This window comes from Pygocentrus nattereri, chromosome 18 (assembly GCF_015220715.1).
Source record: "Pygocentrus nattereri isolate fPygNat1 chromosome 18, fPygNat1.pri, whole genome shotgun sequence".
In the NCBI taxonomy this organism is placed as follows: Eukaryota; Metazoa; Chordata; class Actinopteri; order Characiformes; family Serrasalmidae; genus Pygocentrus; species Pygocentrus nattereri.
In genome coordinates, this window is record NC_051228.1 from 8,828,989 (window position 1) to 8,850,132 (window position 21,144).

Below are 21,144 nucleotides of genomic sequence, written 5' to 3' on the forward strand. Positions count from 1 at the left end.
GCATTACATATAAAAGCTCAAAGGTCATGTGGTTCACTGGTTGTTTTCGTTAGTAAATAAAATTTGTGTAGACATTTGTGTTGTAGACATTCAAAACCCTGGTTCAGCGCAACTGTACAGAAATCAGCAACAGTAAATTTCTCTACAGTGAATCATTTCGCATCAAACTACTATGAATGAGTTTGTTTACAAACCCCAACTCCCAGAAAGTTGGGAGTAAAAATGGAAATAACAACTTAACTTAACTTAATCGGGCCTTGTCAATTTATCACGACTGTGATGTCATGCATAACTAACAGTAGAATCATGGTTTGAAGTTCCTCGCCACTGAGAAGAGGCAAGGCTGGGATCATGCTCTGAACGCTCTGCCAAGTCTAGTTAGCAGCTGCAGGCGGAGTGTTAAAGGGGCTCATGCTCGCCTGCTCTCACTGAGCATCTCAGAGCTTCTTAGGGGGCCGAGCAGCACAGGCAGCTGCAGCTTCAGGATCACCCAGCAACTCCTTTCACACCTCGTCTGCTCTCAGTCCTCCAGAGTGAATGCTGATGAGCCATTCTCACTCACAGAGACCTGAGCCACTGTGCACGCAAGACTGCTGTCCAACAGAGAAGCTGTGAGCAGAAGGCTTCAGCGGGAGATCCGTGTCTGGGAGAGATCTGTTAAGGCTAAAGACAGCAGGACCCACAGCTGGGAAACACACTGATGGTAAGTTATTTTGTGTTATTTTATATACAATAAAAACATGGATTTCAAGCTTATAATCTGCACAGAGAAGTATTTTTGATTTAATATCTCAAGGTATATATAAAGGGTTATATACGTTATATTAAACCTGTGTATGTATAATGTATTGTCACTGTGGGAACAAAATTTTGCATCTTCATTTTGGTCATTTTTCAGTTTCAGATGTAATTTGAAAATCATTTTTTTACACTGTATCAAAATTTTCTGACAAGGAGATTAATAGTCTAAAATGTATAGTATAAAAGTGCTTTACATTCATTTTTAAATTTAACAATATAAGAATATATATATATGTATATATATATATATATATATATATATATATATATATATATATATATATATATATATAAAACTATATATGGGTTTGAATATATTTCTGCTGTCCAATGGAAACCATGTATCTCTTTTGAAATTTTTTTTTCTTCATCATTTCAAAACACCACCTGTCCTGTGCAAAATTTAATGGTGAACGGACAAAAAGAAATGCTTTAAAATCCCTTTGAACAAAATATCTTTGCATTGACTCACATTGAAAGATAGGAGTGTTTTGCCTTCTCCTGTAATGTTACTATTTTAGAGATGCTTGTTTTTCAATGGACAGCGATGATGTGTATATTTGTGTATATATATATATATATATATATATATATATATATATATATATATATATACACACAGTACTATGCGAAAGTCTTGGGCACCCAAGACACATTTTGAAAATCTATGTATTTGTGTAGTTTGTGTGAGAAAAGTGTTAATATTTGAATAATATTATAAAATAAAAATTTTAAATTAGAGAATATTAATTAATAATGATTTTAAATACATATATATATATATATATATATATACATAAAACATAAATAAAAACAGAATATGATGATTTGCAAATCCTTTTCAACCTATATTCAATTGAATACACAACAAAGACAAGATATTTAATGTTCAAACAGATAAACTTTATTGTTTTTTGCAAATATTCACTCATTTTGAATTTGATGCCTGCAACACATTCCAAAGAAGTTGGGACAGGGGCAACAAAAGACTGGGAAAATTGAGGAATGCTCAAAGAACACCTGTTTGGAACATTCCACAGGTGAATAGGTTAATTGGAAACAGGTGAGTGTCATGACTGGGTATAAAGGGAGCATCCCTGAAAGGCTCAGTCGTTCACAAGCAAGGACGGGGCGAGGTTCACCACTTTGTGAACAACTGCGTGAGCAAATAGTCCAACAGTTTAAGAACAACGTTTCTCAATGTGCAATTGCAAGGAATTCAGGGATTTCATCATCTACAGTCCATAATATCATCAAAAGATTCAGAGAATCTGGAGAAATCTCTGCAAGTAAGCAGCAAGGCAGAAAACCAACACTGAATGCCCGTGACCTTCGATCCCTCAGGCAGCACTGCATTAAAAACCGACATCATTCTGTAACGGATATTCCCACATGGGCTCAGGAACACTTCAGAAAACCATTGTCAGTGAACACAGTTCGTCGCTCCATCTACAAGTGCAAGTTAAAACTCTGCGATGCAAAGCGAAAGCCAGATATCAACAACACCCAGAAACGCCGCCGGCTTCTCTGGGCCCGAGCTCATCTGAGATGGACTGATGCAAAGTGGAAAAGTGTCCTGTGGTCTGACGAGTCCACATTTCAAATTGTTTTTGGAAATCATGGACGTCGTGTCCTCCGGGCCAAAGAGGAAAAGGACTAGCTGGATTGTTATCAGTGCACAGTTCAAAAGCCAGCATCTCTGATGGTGTGGGGGTGTGTTAGTGCCCATGGCAAAGGTACATACAGGTTTTGGAGCAACATATGCTGCCATCCAAGCAACGTCTTTTTCAGGGATGTCCCTGCTTATTTCAGCAAGACAATGCCAAGCCACACTCTGCACGTGTTACAACAGCGTGGCTTCGTAGTAAAAGAGTGCGGCTACTAGACTGGCCTGCCTGCAGTCCAGACCTGTCTCCCATTGAAAATGTGTGGCACATTATGAAGCGAAAAATACGACAACAGAGACCCCGGACTGTTGAGCAACTGAAGTTGTACATCAAGCAAGAATGGGAAAGAATTCCACCTACAAAGCTTCAACAATTAGTGTCCTCAGTTCCCAAACACTTATTGAGTGTTGTTAAAAGGAAAGGTGATGTAACACAGTGGTAAACATGTCCCTGTCCCAACTTCTTTGGAACGTGTTGCAGGCATCAAATTCAAAATGAGTGAATATTTGCAAAAAACAATAAGGTTCATCCGTTTGAACATTAAATATCTTGTCTGTGTAGTGTATTCAATTTAATATAGGTTGAAAAGAATTTGCAAATCATCGTATTCTGTTTTTATTTATGTTTTACACAATGTTCCAACTTCACTGGAATTGGGGTTGTATATATACAGTGCTCAAAGGATATTATTGGCTGGAGGTTCTTGGTTGGTGGTCATGTTTGGTGGTTGAGATGTTTAAAACTCCAGTAGCACTGCTGTGTCTTTTGGGAATAAAAATGGAAAAACAGGGAAGAAAAAACTGAAAGCAGTGATTTCTAAATCTTCTTTAACCTGTAAAAGGTCAAAGGACATTATTGGCTGGAGGTTTTTGGTTGGTGGACATTTCTCATTCCAGCAGTGGTGGACCTTTCTCATTCTAGCAGTGACACTGAGATGTTTAAAACTCCAGCAGCACTACTGTATCTGATCCACTCAGACCAACACAGCACACACTAACATGCTACTACCATGTCAGTGCCACTGCAGTGCTGAGAATGATTCATCACCCAAATAATACCTGCTCCATGATGGTCCTCTGGGGGTAATTCAGGCAAAGATGAAATGAAGTATGCAGAGAAACTGATGGACTACAGTCTGTAATTGTAGAACTGCAAAGTGAATCTATATTATATTATGGACAATGAGTTGGTAATGAGTAATACAAGGAGGTTAATTAATGAAGTGACCGGTCAGTGTATAAGCATTAAACCTAACTGTTATTATATCATTCTCTGATGAGAATAATGATTGGGATTTCAAACAAATGTCTACAAAGTCATTCAGAGTGGTTTCTTTTTAAAAAGATGTCCTTCCAGTGGGGCGGCATGGTGGTGCAGTGGGTGGCGCTGTTGCCTCACAGCCCAAAGGGCCTGGGTTTGTCCTGGGCCAGGCGACCAGGGTTTGCATGTTCTCCCCGTGTCTGTAGACATGCAGTCAGGCTGTTTGGACATGCTAAATTGCCCCTAGGTGTGAATGTATATGTTTGTCTGTCTGCCCTGCGATGGACTGGTGACCTGTTCAGGGTGTATCCTGCCTTCCACCCAGTGACTGCTGGGTTAGGCTCCAACGACCCAGAAGGATAAGCAGTTTAGAAGATGTGTATGTGTCTTTACAGTGGTGGCAATGGGAACCAGGGGTCACAATGTAATAAAGGTTCATGTAATAACTTTCTGTGAGGGAGCTTTTAGAGGTGGACGTCTGGTTCTTATCGCCACCACTGTGAACTCTAGACTAGAGCATTTCACACCAAACCACTCTGAATGACTCGGTTTACATCTTAACCATTTAATTATGAAAAATTCAGTGGGATTCCCCTTTAATTCACAAAGGCCATGAACCTCAAACTGAGTGCGACAGTGTCCTGTTTTGCTCATACTATATAGAGGTGTATAGTGAGTGGCTGTTGTTAGAAGTCCAGCCCATCTTCACTGTCCACTGAAACTTTGAGCCCCCTTTTCCGTGTGTTCTAAATCTGATCTAACGTGAGATACCAAGAGTTCAGAAAAGCGAAGTGTGCTTTGGGCAGTTCACTTGCAGCTGAATAGGCGCCTTTAACTGCTCCTTTCATTATTGTTTTACGTCTGTCTACAACTGAAATAGCTTCTTGTCTGTGTTTTCCTGGGGAAACAAGCATGTGCTTTGTTGCAGGAGATGTGGAGAGTAGACCTAGGAGATCAGCTGGTGGTCATGTCCTTCTCACAGCCTTCAGATAATAAGGCAAAATGCAGTCTAGGAAAACACAGGGGTGGAAACCCAAAATGTGTACAAGAGAGAAGCAACTATGGTAAAAGCAACAGTAGTATCTGAAAGTGGACAGTAATTCACAGCAAATTGCCTTCCAAGAAAGATTCATAAAGATTTTTCATGCTATTAGGACTTATTTCACAGGCCTTCACAATGGCTTTCGAAGGTCTGAGTAAAATTAAGACCGGTTGTCTGTCAGCTTTGCTATTCTGTAGTGCAAATGGTACAATTAAAGGCAAAGTAAAGGCAGATCTCTGATACACTCATTGTTCACTATGTATCAGTAAGTCTGAGGCCAAATTTAGAGATTTGAAGCCGTCAGCCAGAAGATGGGGGCCTTCAAAAGTGATGTTCCTCCTGCTGCAGGAATCGATGGAGTCAACTGCTCGATTCAACTTAATTTTAACCAAGACAGCACTGGAGGCAGTGATAAAGGGACATACGTAGCAGAGATGAAACCATCTTAAACAGAGTTAGAGAGTAGCTACAGATTGTAGTGATTTGATGAAAATTCATAGATTTCACCTAGAAAGCCTAAAGAATAGAGTATATATCAGAGGTGGGAACAAGTCACTAAGTTGCACGTAAGTTGTAAGTCTCAAGTCTTCACACTCAAGTCCTGAGCCAAGTCAATATTCCTAGTGATCAAGTTCTAAACAAGTCAGTCTGCATTCTTCAGCTGATTTAAGGCCATAGCACTGCATATTGGTAACAGTACTGTAGCCTTTTAATGACAACATATTAGCAATGTATTGCTGTATATTCGTTTTTTATTATTTTGATTTTTATACTCTTCCAACTAAAATGCTAAATCCATGGTACACAGATAACCATGACAGACATACTGGTATACACAAAGAGTAGTGCAGCTACACATGAAACTAATTTTAAAAGTACAACTGAACTTAATTAAAAAAAAAAAACAACTCTATATTCAAAGATCATTTTTGATGATTTTTGGGAACATTGAGTGCACAGGATTGAAATAAAAACTAGCTCAGCACTAAGATTAGCTCAGCCAGCTGAGAACCACCGCTAGTTTGAATTGAATTCAGGCAACAAGAGAAACCAAAAATGACCAACCTGAGCAAAGTTTACAGAAGAGACAGCAAAATGATGATTGAATTCTCTGTCGCGTCTTAAATGGTACAGCAGTGAAGCGCTGGAGTGTGACTGCTGCACCATTCAGGGTGCAAAGACAAATTCAGATGTGAAATTGGAGAATAAAAAGTCAACTTCAGTGGTGAAGGTTGCGTTTGTTTTACCTGCAGAAGCTCTTAAAAGTGGTCAGAGACGATGTTTGTCTTTTGTTTTGCTACCATGAGGAAAATGGTCAGTTCGCCCGGTGAGCTTCTGCAGTAAGACTAGAGTTATGTGCTGAATGAAGGTGCACTGATGCTGTTAAAGCTTTGCTTGTCTCCAGCTTAAGGAGGCAAACTTGAACTCAATATGCTTCACTTCTCTTCCAAAATAAACCAAGCATAAGCACAGTGACAGGCATCTGACGTCGTTGTTGTTTATTCAATTTACTGCAGGAAACAAATCCATTTACATGACAAATAATCGACCCGCCTGCAGTCGGACTCTCCATGTTACTTCCACTTTGTGTCTTGAGTCTTTCCAAGTCATGACGCTCAAGTCCGAATCAGAGTCACTGGTGTTGAAGTCAAAGTCGAGTCCCAAGCTTTTCTGGATTTTGATCTTAAAGTCATCAAATTCATCACTCAAGTTGGACTTGAGTCCAAGTCATATGACTTGAGTCCACATCTCTGGTATATATAGTATATGTGGCTGTTTAACACATCTCACTGTCAGATTTCACAAAATGAGTCTGCTGAAGGGACCTCAAGGTTAAACAGGCTGCAGGATGAGGGGAAGGTCATCATTTTTCAAAAGTGAACCATTATAAGCCAGTTAATGAGGTCTAAAGTAAAGTTTTCATTCTGGAGCAGCTGGATTTTATCTTCTGTTCCTCCCATCACAAAGTTGCATTTTTACCCAAACTTTCTGTTGCACCTTAAATGATGCAGCAGTTGCACTGGTGTCAGAATGTAGCTGCTGTAACATTTAAGGTGGAGCAGAAAATATGAATAACAAGCTGGCAAATAAGAAGCCAACTTCAGCCTCATCCTATTTTCCATAACATTCTGTGAAAAGTGAAGTTTATTTTTGCTTTTCTTTGCTTGAACTCTTTCTAGTCATTATTTATTGTGACCCTAATCATGAAGAAAATGCTATGAGTCCCAGAAAGGACATAGGAAAAAATATGACATGGGATTTTCTGTAATGGATTAAAATAAAACTCCTACCTGTTAAAGGACCTTTTTTTTCTCAAATGAATCATCTCAAGATGATTATCTTGGAATAAGAATAAGAATCCTCTAAATTTCTCAGGATATGTCAAGATAATTACCCAAAGATTGAGAATTTTCTCAAGATAAAAAAAACAACTTTCAGAGTCGAAATGCTTGGAGTTAACATTTGAATCTCTTGACTCCATCCTTTTTCATCATAATTGGCTCAAGTGACAGATGGTGCTCACCAACAGACATCATTATATTACATCAGAGAGCCACTGGAATGTGTATGGTTTTCATTCAAGAGCAGCAACAGCTTTCTGGACAACTTAATAGCTATAGGTGAATACATGAATAACCTGCTTGTCAAAAAAGAATTATCCTTTAACTATCTCAAGAAAATCATCTTGACATAGTTAATAGGAGAAAAACAAATCTCAGGTCACTTCACAGGCAGGTTTTTTTTTACCCATTATACAAAAACTTTAATTAAACAAACTAACACTACTCCAGCTTTTTCTCCATTATACCGGCCTCCGTCTGTCACTTGTGCCAATTATGATGAAAATTATGGTGTTTTTTTTTTAATTATGGTGAGACAAATTATGATATGTCTTAGCACTGGTGCGTTATTCATTTTCAGCTGTTGGTCACTAGGGGTGTGATACTATACGGCTTTGCCTGAACACTGCACTGATGTAGTCTTGTGGAGCCAGACATGATCTCATACTGAGGATACGCGTCTGGATAGAATTTTTGAGCTAAATGGGGGTAAAAATGTATGAATGCACCCCTCTAACCTGTCCAGAACCCCAAGAAAGCACAGCAGCGTATGAGAGAGAAAGTGCATAAACAGATGAAAGCAAATCAAAGGGACGAAAACACAAGCTGACATGGACTAGGCAAATCTCTATGTGGCAAGACAAAGCTATCGCATATGTACAAAAAACTACAGGAGTACTAAGCTTATGTGTCTGTGTCATATACAGTAGTAACAATGACCAGGAGCACACAAAACAGCTTGGAGCACAGAGAGAATGCAGACCTCTGAACAAGCTTTGCTGGGCTGCCTTAAAGTTCAGGTCTCTCCTCCAGGGCCAGAATTCTGAACAATGATTGGTTGTCAAATGGTAAACGTCAAGCCTCTAATGACGACTGACACTGCACCCAACCTATAGCAGAGATAGGAAGCAAACGATGGTGGAGACAAACAGAGAGAGAGAGAGAGAGAGAGAGAAACACCAGCCAGACAGCCCTTATCCAGCTTGGACACGGAACAGGAATGGAGACTTTTTAGGGCAGAAATAAGGGGCAGTCTTTGTCAACACTGTCCAAAGGAAAACAATGCTGTTGTTAAACCTGTGATAGTAGCGTATGTTATAAACAGTGAAAAGCCCCCCTAAAAAGCTTCAATTCATCATGCAGATGTCTGTTATGTTGTCTATTCTTGCCATTTAAATAAAAATCCAGTACATTATTTTAGTTATTAAGTGCTGCTTTGCAATTATTTAGTGATATGAGTCATTATTTTGAGATGCTAAGTCATTTTTACTGTTGTTTTTTTTGAGATACTGATTTCTCTCTGGGCGGCACTTTGGCACGGTGGGTAGTGCTGTCGCCTCACAGCAAAAAGGGCCTGGGTTTGAGTTCCTGGCCGGTCAACCACGGTCGTCTCTGTGTGGAGTTACATGTTTCCTCCGGATTCTGTGGTTTCCTTCCACAGTCCAAAGACCTGCAGTCAGGCCAATTAGACATGCTAAATTGCTCCTAGGTGTGAGTGAATGTGTCTGTCTGCCCTGCGATGTACAAGGAAATATTTCATGTAGAAAAGTGCCATACAAAAATAAATGCATGTAAATATATTGATTAAATACTCTTGATAATGTATGAAAATAGCCAACATACTTGTCTAATGCACTTTACTGTCTGGAATACCTTCTGAAATGACTTTGTATTGTAATGCTTTAGTAATAGCAAATGTTGTAGGTATTGCTTCACTGTGAAAATGCAGCTGTGAATTGATATCTTGTTTATTTGAAATACATTTTGTGTGAGCGCCGTCTTCCTGCATATGTACAATGGTGTATATTTAGTTATATCTGTAACCTTTAATAAACTACATACACTTAAACATTAGATAAAAATAATAACAAGTAAAAAATCTAATAACAAGTATTTTGGTCATTTGCATACTTTGCAAAAATGTATTTGATAAATATATTTGGCATATGTATATTTTTTCTATGAAGGTCACATGGAATCACAAATGAGGTCACAAATGAGCTACAAGCTACCTCATTTGCCCATCTTTTGGTTGTTTGTTACTAGCATTATGTACCATTGATATGCCATCCCAGTGCTGCTTTTTGAAAGCCTCACTTGTTTTTCATTTGAACGAAAAACTGGGCCTTCTGACGTGCCTTGACCAGCTATACCACTGATCGTGGTTGGTGTAGTGTTGTAGATAACACCTCTGATTTCTACACTGTAGACAGGGGGTTCGATCTCCCATCTAGGCAGGCACCCTACACTATACCCATCCTTGGGCAAGACCCCTAACACTACCTTCACCTACCTGTGTAAAATGATCAAGTTGTAAGTCGCTCTGGATAAGAGCATCTGCCAAATGCCATAAATGTAATGAACGTTGACCCAGAGGGGCTCACTGGAGGGGTGCCAGAATGATGCATTGTGGCTAGCACTGTATCTAAAACCCTTCTTTAATTATTACTTAATGAATTAAGTGTTGCAGTTTGCCTAAAAATCATGTGACAAAAAAAAGCCACGATCTTTGTAGGCCCTTGTCTCTTCAGGACCCCTGGAATGGTCTAACCTCCCTTACAGTGCCACTGTCCCCTGGACTTTTACCAATGCTAATCAAGCAGTTGAGCTTTACAGCCTTATTGGCCTCCATATATTCATATGCTGGTGTTGAGACAGTCGACTTTTTGATATTTGAAATCTGATGCTTCAGAGCTTCAGTGGCATCTCAATCCGTGAATGTGTAGATCTCGGCGAGGGGGCAGCGGAGGAGAGCTAGTGGTGCTTTTGAAGTGTAAGATGATAAAAGTGAGGAGGCTTTTATCTGTGTAATCTCTCCTCTCTAAGGAGTCACACATGGCTGCTTGTTTAAAAGGCTTAATGCTCTGTGGCACTACGGCTGCTGCCCATGGGGAGATGGGATACATCTTCAGACTCCCATCTGACCTACAAACTCTACAAATGTGTTAAATGGCATGAAGGCCGAGCGAAATGACAGAGGCTGAAACTTTATTTGCTCTTTGTCCATTTATGTTGTAATAAAAATCAGCACCTGTTTTAAGAATTTATTACGGAAACGTAAGACACAGCCATTGAAAAATGACCTGCCGCTACACACAACTCATCTCTGTGTTTCCTGCTGGTGTTTCTGTCATTTCTGTAATCCTCACTATGAGGACGATGCACATTCTGTTCTATCATACGATATGGGGTTCTCTGTCTAAGAGGTTTAGGGCTGAATTTGCACATGTGAATTATTTGCAGCAATATGTTACAGTCGCTCCTACTGTTCAGCTGAACCCCCACCAACACTGCACAAAAGCTCATTTTACACTTCTACACTCACCTCATCCAATTCGTTCCTTTTTTACCCAAAATATGCAGTGAGTCGACTTTGCTTACAAAGTCACATGCAAATTGTGAAGTGAAAACAAGTTAACACAGAACTTAAATATTATATTTATATAAATATTATATTTTTCTAGAATTTTCTGTACATTGTGGTGCACAGTGATGAATTTCTGTGCTGAGAAAACATATTGGAGAAAAACAGAACAGAATTTTTCATTTTTGCACAGGCCACATTTCCCTTAGAAATGTCAAATTAACCCTTAGATTCCTAGAGCTACAAAAAAAAAGTTACAAAAAGTCCCAGGGGACTACATTTTAAAGCTGCACTATGTAAGACTGAGATTTGGAGACCTCTCTGATGGAAATGTGTAATTGCACACAAGGTGTGGCGGAACATTTTGTCATGTCATTTGTGCTTGGATACCCTTCCCCGAGCACAGAAATAATGCTGATTTTGCATTTTACCTTTAAATATTGAGCCAGAGCTTGTTTTTGCACCTGTGCATTATTTATTTTTGATCTTTAGATATTTAACATCTGTTTGAAGATGTGGGCCTCCAAAAACGTTCTACACATCTATCCTCATTAGAGATGATGGCTGCATCATGGCAAGGGTGGTTTTATTCATTTTGAGGGGTGTTAAAATGTATCACTTGAAAATGGTGATTGGATTGTATTGATTTGGGAATGTTATACCTGATTAGAATAATGATCAGTGATGTATGCACTCTTCCTTAGCCAAAATAAAATTTCAGGATATTTTTAAACATAAATGAACTGTAGTGTTTTTGTCTATATTAAACAGCTATATTGTTTGCATATACAGTGTATTTGTAAACAATAATTCCAAATAATATCAAAATAATCATGCATTTAATGCAGTACATCACTAATGGTTCTTGCTATATATGAGAGTTTGAACACCTAAATAATTTTGTTGGTTTTCTTTGTCCCCGCGACCCTGACGGAGAAGCGGCTTAGAAAATGGGTGGATGGATGGGTGGATGGATGGTTTTCTTTGTAAAACTAGGGTTAACACTTTCTAGGTAATAACCAGGAAAGTGTGAGGTACAAAAGATATAAAAGCGCTCTGTAACTGTTCTAGGTAACATGATGGTATGTTGCAGGGCAATTTAAACAAATTACACTGAAATGCCAAACAAAAACAATATCATACTGACCACGATATGATGACAGAAGTCATTTACTCACATCCTTAGATAACAAGTCCTTCACTGCACTCGCAGTCATCAGAAGCAGCCGTTCAAGCAAGGGTCTGAAGCACAGTCCTCAGTATTCTTCCACACCTTCCATGCAATTACACAGTTCCACCAGAGAGGTCTCCAAATCCCTGCAACTTACATGGTGCGGCTTTAAGCCAGAATGTAAACTGGAAAATGTTAAAGTAAAACTATACAAGGAATCATTACTTACTTTTACAGCCCAGACTGTGTTTCAGTGGACATGTATGTACTAAGTTCTGCCTTTTTATCTCATATATCTACCTGACCTGGTACTTTGAGGTTTTTCTGATTTATTTTTTTTTCACCTGCATAAACATTCACTTCAAATTGTCTGATTAATATAATTTTACCCAATAATTTCTTGGCACTTTGGAAACCTAGAACTTGTTTAGCATTCCACTAGTTAGACTGTCTTAGCCATGAGATTAGCCAAAAGTTATCTAGTACTTTGGAGTTTGTACCACACACTTACCTGGTTAATAGGTAGAACATAAGGGACTGTAAAAGAAGGTGTTAAAATAAGTTACTATGTCCTTTACAAACCTTTGGCAAAGTTTTTCTGCAAACTTTGGTGCACAACTTATGGGGAACATACTGTGTATAGAGAATGTGTTGAAGTATTTCCACAAAATCAACAAAATGTTATTTGCCAGGGTCATTCAAACTTTTGCAGTTGCTTATGCGGCCAAACCACATTCCTTTTTGTGTTTTAAATATAATTCATGTCATTCTTGATATTGAAAACCCTGTGGGGACACAGATATGTTACTGCATATTAGCATGTGTATTGTGGATACTTTAGTAAAATTTACTATTTACTATTTTTGGATTTTTTTCCCCAAAAATCTTTGGGCCAAGTTAGCCCACTGGCACAATCCTATTCAGCCTGCATTGTATTCGAATTTTCTATTAATATTAGCCTATTTCACCATGAACTGCACTACAGTTCCCAGCATACACTGCAATGTAATGTGTGCTCCCACCCCCTCCCCAACAGTGATCTATGGGACAGCTCCGCAAAAACAACAAATAAAAGGATACCAGGGGTCTAGTTCAAGCAAACTGCCAATTAAAAAAAAAAACAGTAGTTTCTAGTGTATTTTTGGGGACATTTGAAGAGGCCTAACAGTGATTTGCACATAATGTAGTCTGTTGTTTTATATAAAACAATTTATCTTTTAATCTTTCAAGTATTAAGTGCCTATTTTTGTTGTAGTTTTGGTGTATTTCGAATGAACAGTGGCCAGTTAGGCTTGTGGCAAAATAAGTAAAAACAAAATAAGAACACAGCTGCCCTACAGACTTGACATTCTTTAATATGGCCCTTTTAGTGGTTGAGTTTGACACCCTTGATCTAAATCATACTAAAAGTGGTTTACAAGAGAAGGAAAAAGTTCACCAAGGGGCAGAATATAATGAAGGGAGTTTATGAGGGTTAACAGATTGTTAAGAATAGGATGTGACAACAGCGGATAGGAAATCAATGCGGCGGGTGAGCAGTGTGGGTGAGCGGGTGTGAGGGCAGCTGATTGCCTTCCCGCTGGATGGGATTATAGCGGGGCAGCAGCCTGAGCTCTGCTCACCCTCCAAGCTCAATCTCCTCCTCCAGCCTCTCGCTCGCTCAGCTGCTCTCTCACATGCTGCGCAGAAAACGCTGCATGTCCACCTCGTCCGTTCCCTAGAGACGCAGGGTCAGCACAGAGGAGAAAGGTAAAAGACATCTTCATTTGTGGATTATATGATAGCAATGAGGCTTTCTATGCATTCGCAATTGAGCTTTTTATGCTTTTTTCACACTTTTTCGCAACACTAGATTTGTTTACTATCTATTATTTTATCCTGCACTGTGTGACCAGATTTTGCACTGTCCTATATGAAAAAAGGCAATTTTATAAGCCTTGCATAAGCGTTTTTGTTCTTTCTGCTGTGTTTTGGTTGTAGAAATATCCCAGTTCGAGGTGGTTTAAGTCAGACAGTAGAAAGGTGCAGTTATGTTCAATAAATGGCGCTTGTTTTCTCAAGTTTCTCAATGTTTTGTTGATTTCTAAGTGAAAATAAGTTACACATCCTCTACAATTGCTTTGAATATGGCATGTTTTTGCATGTTTCAGTGCACAATTTCTGTTTAAGCTTAAAGCTGCACTATGTAAGTTTGGGAATTTGGCGTAAATGTGTAAGTGCATGCAATGTGCATAAGAACACTTTGTTTTGAAGGCTGTGCTTCAGACCCCTTCCATGGGTGGATGAATCTGAGGATTGCGAGTGCATTAAATGAGTAGTCATAGAGAAGTTAAACTAAATGTAATGAACAACATGTAAGAGAATGATCTACTATCAACATAATGCTCATTTGTATTTGAGGCCTAAACGTTGAACCAGGCCTTCTTTCTGAGTGTGACGTTAGTTGTAAAGGTGTATAATATGGTCAGAAAAAGTCACGTGACTTAATTTACTATTTCAGGGTGACTTCCAGCAGCACATAAACTTTTTTAGCATGTTTTTTTTCCTTCTGACTTTGAGAAGCACTACTTCTCTTGCACAATGCAGCCTTAATTTATTTGAGAAGAAAAAAACATTAATTATAAAATGTGCCCTAACTTTTGCCACATTTCATGTTTTTCCCCAGTAATGATTGCATGGGTCTAATGCTGTCATACCATTGCAACTCATGCTAATACCCCACCACCATGTCAGTGTCACTGCAGCGTTGAAAATGGCAATAATAACTGCTCTGTGGTGGTCCTGTGGGGGTCCGGACCACTGAAGAACAGGGTAAAAGGGGGCTAACAAAGTATCAGAGAAACAGATCGACTACAGTCTGTAACTGTAGAACTGCAAAGTGCACCTACAGAGTAAGTGGAGCTGATAAATGGGCAAAAATAAAGAGGTGTAGTTAATGGAGTGGCTTGTTGGTGGATATCAGTTTAAAAGACACAATAATGAAACTGCCTGGTTAAAAGCAAGGTAAAAAGAGGTTGGAAAATGGTCCCATAAAAATGAATTGTGACCATTTTTTACTACATAAAACCAGACAAATATTATAAGTGGACCTCAAGAGGAAAAATAGAAAGAAAATTGTAAAATATGGGCCCTCTGGGACTTTTTCACAAAGCCAGTTTCAGCTTCACAAAGCCTTACAAATGCAACCGTGGATAAGTCGCTTTCCAACAAAAGTTAAAAACTTTCTCTCTTAATTCAGGTGTAGACACTTTTGATTAATTAAGTTTTGATTAATTCTTGAAAACGTGATATTTATGGTGAACAGTCAATCATGTGAAACACAAGGAGTTGTGAGTGAGAAGGAAAAAGAAATACTTTAATATGTAGAAAGTATTTATAACAACAAATAGTCACCACTGCCATCATGTTAGTCTTTAGCCACAGCACTACACAGATGAGCGTCACATCTGTGACGATTGGCCCCTCCCAGTCTTCCATGTGCTTTTGTTTACTTGTACATGTGCTTTTTGTTTTGATTCTTCCCTGTCCTGCCCCCTTGTTTCCAGACCCTGCCCTTGATTGTTTTCCCCTGTGTTTACCACCTGTGTCTCGTTTGGCTGCTGTATTTGAAGCGCTGAGTTTTCCCTAGTCCCTTGCTGGTCTTTGTTTGATGTATTGTTTGAAGTATTCTCGTGTGGTCTTTTGTTTTTTCCGACTTCCGTCATTTGTTTATCCTGTGTTTCTTTCGTTATGTCTGTGTTTATTTTGTTACTTCTCTCAGCATTTGCGTCCACCTCCTCAAACGCTCCCTAACATTACAAAATCAGTTGCCTGTATGCTGCGCATGTGCGAAGAGCTTAAGCTTAATGCGTCAACTATTGATTGCATCAACTCTTTCATTACACCAGTAAAAAGTGATGCACAGTCATGAGACAGAGAATCCAGGGCTAGATCGAACTGTATATATGTGTAGTGTGAACAGGCTCTTTCAGTAGCTCCTGTCTTCAGGGTCAAGGTCACCCTGAGAGAGTGATGTCCTCTCCTGTGGTCATGTGGGTCAGCGAGAAACAGGAAGCATCCCGTCAAGGTATTGCTTGACCATATGGGGGTTTCCCAATTCTATTATATTAATATACATGATAAAATCCTCTTACGATTGGCACCTAAATGAACAGTGTGGGCAGCCTGGGCAGCATGACCACTTCATTTTAATCATCGCACTCTCAGCTAAAGCACTTCCTGTAATCATTAGAGTCGCTGTCAGGCCCCACTTTTTATTATTGCAGTGATAATGCGCATCCCTGTCTGAGAGCAAGCTGTTGGGTAGTTAATACAGAGATGAGGTGTGTATGTTGGGCCCTTCAACCAAGAGGGAATCATTAAACTAATTTATTGAACATCTTTTTGAATGGGGTGCCTTTTAATGCTATTTTGCACTAGGGAGCCCAGTTTAGTCCCAGGGGCTGTATTACTGAAGGCAGCATAGCTCACTACCAGCATAATGACATTGCATTGATTTAAACTGAAAAATGGGGGGTAAATTTTGATTCTTTTCTAACTTGCGTTTTAAAAATCTCAGACACTGCAGACATGATCTCCACCGTCCCCTCTTATTATGTTTGTGTGTTCATGAAAACTCTTCAGATAAAATATTACAGTGATGGTGGTGAATAATAAGGAGACAGAGCTGAACGTGTAGCTGTTTATTAGCAGGAATAAAGCAGCACAGTTGACTAAAATGTTTAGGAAATGGAAAATGAAACTGAGCAGCAATGCTTACAGAAAAGTCTTTGGTAAATTTAGGGCACAGATTGCCAGTTGACTGTCGACTTTGAACGAGTAGTTCAGGATGCCCTAACTGGAGATTAGATAAGATTCCATAAGATAAGGTAAAATTTCTAAATTAAGACGTGCTTCCATAATAAGAACTTGATAAAAACCAGATCTTGATCTTGTCAGATCTAGTTCATCCTAAAGGTGTTTGATGGGGTTGAGCTCAGGGTTCTGTATGGGTGAGTCAAGTTCTTCCACACCAAACTCACCCAACCCTGCGTTTATGGACCTTTGGGCTTTGTGCACTGGGGCTCAGTCATGCTGGAACAGAAAAGGGTCTTCCTCCAACTGTTCCCATAAAAGCATACATTATCCACAAAGAGTATACCCCCCTCAGATACCTCACTCTGTGAGAGTGCTTGGTCTACCCCTTCATGGCTGAGCTATTGTTGCTTCTAGATGCTTGAATTGCACAACTACAGCACTTACAGTTCACTGGGGCAGATTTAGCAGGATAGAAATTTTAATTTGAAAGGTGGCATCCATTGACAGTCCCGTGTTTAAGGCACTGAGCTTTTCAGTATGACCCATTCTACTGCCAGTGTTTGTCTATGAAGACTGCAAGAATATGTGCTTAATTTTATTCACCTGAAACATCTGAAGTCATTAATTAAGAGGGGTGTCTCAATACTTTTGTTCATATAATGTTAGTTTCTACTTTAGCGCATATATATACACTATATTTCCAAAAGTATTCGCTCATCTGTCTTCACACATATATGAAATTGAGTGACATTCCATTCTTAATCCATAGGGTTTAATATGATGTCGGCCCACCCTTTGCAGCTATAACAGCTTCAACTCTTGTGGAAAGGCTTTCCACAAGGTGTAGGAGTGTGTTTATGGGACTATTTGACCATTCTCCTAGAAGCGCATTTGTGAGGTCAGACACTGATGTTGGATGAGATGGCCTGGCTTGCAGTTCTGTCAGTTCTGACAGTTGCCGTGTTCTGTCAGGTTGAGGTCAGGACCCTGTGCAGGCCAGTCAAGTTCTTCCACACCAAACTCAGTCATTCATGTCTTTATGGACTTGTGCGCAGTCATGTTGGAACAGGAGGGGGCCGTCCCCAAACTGGTCCCACAAAGTTGGGAGCATGAAATTGTCCCAAATCTCTTGGTGCTGAAGCTTTAAGAGTTCCTTTCACTGGAACTAAGGGGCCGAGCCCAACTCCTGAAACACAACCCCACACCATAATCCCCCCTCCACCAAACTTTACACTTGGCACAATGCGGTCAGACAAGTACTGTTCTCCTGGCAACCATCAAACCCGGGTAATCCATCGGATTGTCAGATGGAGACGTGTGATTCGTCACTCCAGAGAACTCGTCTCCACTGCTCTAGAGTCCAGTGGCTGCGCTTGACACCACTGCATTCAACGCTTTGCATTGCACTTGGTGATGTAAGGCTTGGATGCACCTACTCCGCCATGGAAACCCATTCAGTGAAGCTGTCTACGCTGTTCCTGAGCTAATCTGAAGTCCACATGAAGTTTGGAGGTCTGTAGTGATTGACTCTGCAGAAAATTGGCAACCTCTGCACACTATGTGCCTCAGCATCCGAATGGGTGCGTGAATACTTTTGGAAATACAGTGTATATAGATAATATTTGACCTGCAGCCTGTTTGATTAGATGCTAAAGAAGTCTGACAGCTGGCCTACATTAAATTTAGAGCCTATAATTGCCCCTAAGCAAGCTTTTAGGTCAGCAGCTTGCAGGAACAACTAAACAACTTTAGCAAACAAGATAAGCTGTGAAACGCTTTACAGACTAGCTGGAACAAAACAACTTCCAGGTTAATCAGGCAAATATTGAGAAAGTAAAGAGGAAGAGTTGAACCTGACACTGGGGCAGTTTTACTGCTATCCACCATGCAAATGGGTACTACCTTTTTTGGCAGAAGGAATTGCCAGTATTAAAGTACATTTGGTGCAATGTTCACGACTTCTTTGCTTTACTTTTTCTTTGTTTTGCAGAGCTGTTGCACAGAACACTCAACGGCATGTGTTATCGAGAATAATTATAATCCACTGTGCTTGACTCTTTTTTTTTGTGACCAAATTACAGCCGTGATGTTACTCGTGACAACACACTCTCATGCTCTGCTGCTTATTATCACACATCTACTAATAATAAACACTTTAGACTATAGAGCTGCACTTATAATGTTCATGTTTTTGATATCCATGTGAGTCATCAGTGTGTATTAGCATGTAGGCTGTGTCGTCTGCATGAGCACCAATATATCACTTTTTATCATCAGTGGACAGACCTCACATCTAGTATCTAGTAGAATGTGTTTCTTAGCCATGTGACCTGACATGTGTGTTTGTTGTTATTTCAGCATCAGCTCTAGTGTGAAATTGATGATTGCCTGAATCATTTGCTTTTGTGGTTTTGATGGTTCTCTAAATGGAAAGAGGAAATTCTGTGAAAGCACACATACTTGAAAAGAAATGACGTGGTCAGAAAGTCCATTCCACCACAAAGCCATCATCAAACAAAATGTAGCACTGATTTTGCTCTGGAGCTTCAGCTGTTCTTCTACAGCAGAACCTGTTAGAACCCTGAGTTTTCCAATAGTTAGCATTTTAGCACACCGAACCTTGATATTACACAACCACATGGTATTTAAGCTCAAATTTCATGATATAAGCTCAGTCTACATCGGCACCACACTAAAACATTTCAGGCAGTTATGGAACGCAACTCTCAGCTTGAAAATCATTACGAAACTCAAGAGAGATCAATTTGTTGTAAAGAAAGAAAGAAAGGCCTCTTGGTGTAAGGTAGAGAGGTCATTTTGTTATACCTTAGACAGCCGGCTTTACGTGGACGTGATCAATATTTACAGCCACAAGACACATAACCCTGAGAAAGATAGATCTGGATAGATAGAGGTTTGAGAAGACAGATTTGGATCAGTGTGAAGACTATCAGAAGACAGGTAGGTGGCATTATTAATAGCAGTTTAGATAACATTTTAGATGGTCAACACATTGCAATCTAATTAGATTGGCTGGATAAACTTACTGTTCTTCGTTGTTTTATCCTACCATTTTTTATGGGTCACAGTTTTCAAGTTAAAGCCACGTACCTTTGCATGATCATGGAGCGTATTTGGGAATAGTTTGCTTGTGCTTGTGCTTTTGGGACCAATTACATGTACAGTTTTTGTACAAGCTTTCATTTAAACATGGATTTTTTTCCCATTCCACATCAATGGCAGAGGGAGGGGAAATGTAGATCTAACTGCCAAGAACTATCACAAGAAACATCTCTCATTCTGGCACTAATGAATAGAGGCACATATACATACACACATATCAGCTACCACCAGGGACGCCATAGCAATGGCCATGCAGTGCTTTAGCAACCACCTGGAATAACATATCAATGACCAAGCAACACCTTAGCAAGCACCTGGGATAACATAGCAATAGCTTCGCAACACTTTACCAACTACCTTGGATTCCATAGCAGTTGCCTAGCAACACCTGAGCAACCACCTAGGATAACAAAGCAAACACCTGGGATTTCATAACAAGGGTTTGTCAAGCCAACCTAAAGTTTGTTTACAACCTTTCCTCCTCTGGTTGTAGTTCTACTACTTTAACTACTTAAAATCCCTTATTATAAAATCTTATTATATACTAAAGCTTATTATTAAGTAACTACACAGACTTTTGTGCAAACTGATTGACATATTCTCTTCAGCATGTGGTCAAAACTGCACAGTCCATCTCAGGAGCAGCCTTCCCCTCACGACAGGACATTTTTCACGCCAGACAGGATGCACGTGCTGAGATAAGCGAGATTTATTAAGGGCAAATCCAAAATCAGGATCATAACGGTCCAAAGTCAGATGGTCAACAGACAGATCGGGGGGCAGACATGACAGACAAACCAGAACAAACAGAACATCCAACACAGCAGATAACAGTTCAGACAAACAAAGACCAGCACTAGACTAATGAAAACCCAGGGTTTAAATACAAGAGGGCTAACGAGGGTTCACAAGACACAGGTGGAAACACAGGTGAGAATAATCAGGGGAGGAATCACCAAAACAAGGGGCCGTACTAGGAAACCACAACAAATGCACATGGAAGATCAGAACACAACACGAACACATGGACGGGACTGGGAGGGGCCAGTCGTGACAGAAAACTGCATATCTCAATCATCAGTCACTCATTGAGTTGTTAAACAATCCAGAAACATTATAAGGGAGGAGGAGACAGTTCACTGGATGAAATGTTGTAATGCTCACTGTGGTGGCTATGTTGCAGAAAATCTCACCCTTCAATCACCCTGTTTGTAAAGTTCTAAGAGAGAAAAGTTCCTCCTTGTCGTTGACATGTACAGATATGAAGTAGCCAGAAAAAAGGAAAAAAAAAACCCACATTATTTATGTTATTTGAGCCAAATCCAACAATCTATTTATGTGATTTTTGCAAAGTTTTT

The 21,144-nt window shown here is 39.6% G+C and overlaps 1 protein-coding gene across 2 annotated transcripts in view; it reads left to right on the plus strand.

The window, feature by feature from the left end:
* The first annotated feature begins 604 nt into the window (after positions 1-604).
* The window catches only part of opn4xa (opsin 4xa), a 51,139-nt gene continuing 30,599 nt past the window's right edge, over positions 605-21,144 (plus strand). Inside the window, exon 1 of one of the 2 annotated variants that reach the window (XM_037547548.1) lies at positions 605-703. The gene's annotated coding sequence lies outside the window, so the exon portion shown is untranslated. Of the gene's footprint in view, positions 704-13,539; positions 13,616-21,144 lie in introns of those variants that run through there. The other variant, XM_037547549.1, reaches the window with a different exon arrangement.